This window comes from Vigna unguiculata, chromosome 7, assembly GCF_004118075.2.
Source record: "Vigna unguiculata cultivar IT97K-499-35 chromosome 7, ASM411807v1, whole genome shotgun sequence".
Classification (NCBI taxonomy): Eukaryota; Viridiplantae; Streptophyta; class Magnoliopsida; order Fabales; family Fabaceae; genus Vigna; species Vigna unguiculata.
In genome coordinates this window covers 31,106,845-31,111,838 of record NC_040285.1, presented here as the reverse complement: position 1 = coordinate 31,111,838, position 4,994 = coordinate 31,106,845, and positions in this window count along the sequence as shown.

Sequence of the window (4,994 nt, the reverse complement as noted above, 5' to 3'; positions counted from 1 at the left end):
AAAAATCTTCGTACTAGCCTCAATCATAAGTAAATTTATACAGATACAATAAATCATAGATCAATGCACATAGACATAAACAAATTTTCCTGTCCACAGGCACCATTTCCATAAACAGCGTTATTCTGGTTTTGTTCAACTCATAAACCAATCATAGTTCTCATTCTTATGAATAATTTCAGCAAACAGATTATATGCAATTGGATTAGAGATTAGAATGAACTCGATGAAGATATAATAAAAAGAAATTACTTCCTGCACCTCATCAATTACTACCTGCACCCCTTTCTTCAATCTCTGATTGTTTTATATGAAAGTTGGTGACAATGGAATGTTGTGTTATCCAACAAGTTTTCCTGTAGGTTTGAGGTATGAAAAACATCTTTCATGTAAAATGTTAAAGATAAGGTTCTTATAAATCGGAATTCGAAATTAAATTTTGATTCAAAAATAGGTTTTTCGTATAATTTTATCCGGAAACAGACTTTCCAAGATCTGATTCGGAATAGATGTAAGAGGCAAAAAATAGTTTTCAGAAAAGTATAATATTATTCCAGAAAGATTAATCTGGAAGTAGTTGAGTTAACCATGACTTCGAAAATGAACTCTTTACTGTATTAGTGAATGTGGACGTTCCGGAATGATGTGCTCTGGGTTCCAGAAGAATTGTCACAGCTGAAGAAAAGGAGGACTAGGTTTTAGATTTAAAGTTTCCATGAGGTTAATTTGGACATTTCACATTTTTATCACATTTTTATAAGGTGTGTGTTGAAAATTGAGGGACTGCGGGAAACAATTCTCTAAGACGAAATTAGTATTATGGAAGACGAAAAACATGGTTAAATATGTTTTCGATCCATCAAGTTTCAGTCAAATTTGGAATTAGTCCTTTATCCAAATTTTTTATCAATTTAGTCCTGTATTTTTTCAAAATGCATGAATTTAGTCCTTTTAACCAAATTCTGTTAAATTTATCTGACGTTTCAAGCGGCGTATTTCATGATAGTATTTAAATTATTTACACTGTTTGACACATTTTTGGTTCAATGTTATCTTAAATACTATCATGAAATGTGCTTGAAACGTCAGATAAATTTAACAAAATTTGATTAAAAGAACTAAATTCATATATTTTGAAAGATGAAAAACTAAATTGATATAAAATTTTGATAAAGGACAAATTTTAAAATTCACTGAAATTTGAAGAAACAAAAACATATTTAACCCTTAAAAAAAAAGTTTGAAGGATCGAAACAAGTCACATTTACAGGGTTTGTGTTTCTAACCCTGAAAATTCAAAATAAATCTGTGTTCATTTATATGACTATCGGTAATGTTCACCTGGATCTTCTAGTTCTTATTTTTTTCAGGTCTAGAGTCTCTCTTCTGTGATTATTAAGTTTGTCTTTACATCTCTATTTTATTTTAAAATTTGAACGAAATTAGTATTTATATTCTTACTTATTTTTTTATTACGGTAACATGAAAAAAATCAAACTTTCATACTGATAAAATCTAAATAAAAAGAACAACTGTCAATACCTAAATACTTAATTTTATCTGAATGAATAAATTTATTTTTGAAAAATAGAAACAATTAATGGTAAATAAAAAAATTGAAATAAAATATTCTACAAAAATTTTAAAACTTTAATTTTAACAAAAACGAAAAAGATGAAAAAAAAAGAAATGAAGGAAAAGGAAATATAGAAAAATCCAATTTACTTTTAGTTTTATACTCCTTCAATCCAACATATTTTCGTGCTCGTTCTCACTTTTTGTCTTTCTACCCTTTGTTCTGGATAGAAAGAATAACAGTGATATGTTTCTAATAATTAAAAGCAAATATCTCTTATAATAATTGATTATAATAAATGTTACCGGATGATGATTTTATATTGTGTTATGATTTGATGTGATTTGATTATCGTAATTTGTTGTCATCATGCCCAATTTTTCTTTTTCTTGTTCATTACAATTAAATATATTATTACATTGACATTGTAATGTGTGATAGAAAATTCATAATATGTTATATATGATAATGGATGGAACCAAAAAACTAAAATTTTCTCTACACTTCCTTTATCTCTCATTACCACATCTTTTTTACCTCTCTTATTGAAAAAAAACAAAAGACTAAAATTTAGATACGAGAAGGTGAGATTGATATAGAATTTTATATATATATATATATATATATATATATATATATATATATATATATATATATATATATATATATATATATATTGTTTAATCATAAAAAAATATTTTTTCCTACTTTTTTAGTACTTGTTCGGTCGTTCGTGTTGTGTGACATTTATTTTAAAATTTCATTTTTCTAAAAGATATATAAAGATTTAAAAATAAAAAATAGTTTTTTTGTTTACTCTTTGATATCTATTCAGTTGCTCGGTTACTCGTGTCATAGTGATTTCCACATCCACTTTCAAATGAGTTAAAAAAATATATTAAAAATTGTAAAAGATTAAAAAAAGAAATAATAAAAGATTAAAATAAAGAATTTATTTTCAGTATCTCTCTAGCCGTTCGCGCCATCTGACACTAATTTTAAAATAATTCAAAATAAGAACAAATTTAAATAAAAAGGTTTTCTAAATTATCAAAAAATTCAAATCATTTTTCAAATAGGTTTTCAATAGAATTTTCAATAAGAACTACGTAATCCTTGATTTTTCATTATGAATGCTGAATGAAGATAGTAGAAGCAATGTCAATCTTTGTCAGGTTCACTTCCTACAAAATCAAATTGTTTTCAAATGGGTTTTCGAATAATCTTTCTTAAAAAACTACATAACCCTAATTCTTCATTATAAACGGATATACGTACGAGCGAGAATTCATTCTTGTCGAGCCCAAAAAATTAGAAAGTTATTTTTGTTTCTTTTATACATTTTATTATTATTATTATTATTATTATTATTAGGAAAATAAACATTTTAAACAACTATATCCTTTTATCTCTTACACCTTTCTTTAAATGTACCATCTTGGGACGACCGCTGTGTGGTGATAATACCTTATTTTTGGTAATACATTTTCCACGCGTAACTAACTGATTTTCGGATTCAAAATTCAGTTTCGTAGACCTTGCACTTATATTTATCTTATATTTATGATTTTCCATAAATTTTTCAGAATAAACTATAATGGCGATTTCAAACTCTATTTCTTTCAAATTTTATTTTTATTCGATGTCCTGTTGCGATTTCGATTGCCACAATTATTTAAAGAGAAAAATATGTCTTTTGTCTTTAAAGTATTAAATAAAATTAAAAATAATTATGGGTTAAAACTTGTCTATCATTCAATCTTATATTTTAAAAAATATGATTTTAATCTTTATTTTTTTCAACTACAATCAAAATTTTATTTTACGTGTAAAATGGTGCATTATGTATTATTATTATGAGAACATAAAATAACATATAATACTCTATTTGTCACGTAAGATAAACTTTAACACACACCGTTATAAAATGAAAACTAAAACTAATATTTTTAAAAGTACATAATCAAACAATATTCAAATTTGGATTAAAGACTATTTTCCATTTTAATCAATGAAGATAAAAGCATACTTTTCCCTTATTTAAATACATTCATATATCTGAAAAAAACTAAAAGATTAACCGGTCAAGTTTTGTTACAATTATAAGGCGCTTGGATACCACGTGATACAAATTTCCACTTGTGTGACATAGAAATGACGTTTTTAAGATTTAAAGAAAATAAATTGCATTTATTTTGTGTGATGTACAAAAAATGTGATACTCATCTTCACTGTTTTCCTACACAACAAAAACATTGACAAATCCCGAATCATTTTCAGGTTTGATAGGACCTACTGCGACAAGGCTATTTTGTTATTTTTCCAGATGAAATATAATTAAAAAGTTCAATGTCCTTCCATGAACAATAATCACTGTTTGAAGTACCACACTCTTTTAATTTTGATAAATGTATAGTTTTATATGTCGAATTATCATTTTCAGTATCAATATAATTAAACTTTCTAACATCCTTTGAATAAAAATATTAATAATAAATATTTTAAAAAAATTGTAAACATACTTTTATACGTCGTTAGTGGAATAGTTCAATGATTCCGAAATGTTACTCTTTCAAGAAAATAATATTTTACTTTTATTTCAAGATACGAAATTTTACCACTAAAAAAGAGTATTTTCCGTATGTATAACTTTTTAAAATTTTTAATTTAAATAAGATAATTAAAATGTATTAAATTTTAATTCCTTGTTTTAATCGAGTATTTTTAATTACTACAGAACAAAAAAATATTACTTACCTTGTGTGTATTCTAATAAAGAATAGTTACTCCAAAATTTATCGAATAAACTTTAGTTGGTATCTAATGAAAACAATTATGGATTGAGGAAAACTCTCACAAACATCAATTAAAAAAAATTAAAATGTATCTAAGAATAAATGATCGTAATAATATTAATTATAAAGTAATTCATATTAATATCAACTAAAAAACTGTAATTAATATCAACTAAAATGTTATTGTTAATATAGACTAAAAATAGATATGTCATCATTGTTTAAAAAAATATGACCAAAGTAAATCATCCATCAATATAGACTAAAAAATATATATAATTTTTTATTACTAAAATCAATATTCAATTGATGTAAAATAATTTTCACTCTTCCAGTTTCTCAATATCTTGACACGATAAGAAAAGTACGGGTATGGTTAAAAATAATGCAAGGAGAGAAATCTTTTTAAAATTGAATATTTAAAAATAAATAGTAAATAAATCCCTAACTTCTATTTATATACTTTAACTTTCTATTTTTTATTTAAAAAATAATTATTAAAATGTATTTGAAACTTACAGAATTGATATCTAACCAAAATCAAATCAATTATATCCTATATGAAGTTAATTTAAAAAAATTACAAAAACAAACATTATTTCGAAGTATATGGAAATTTTTAA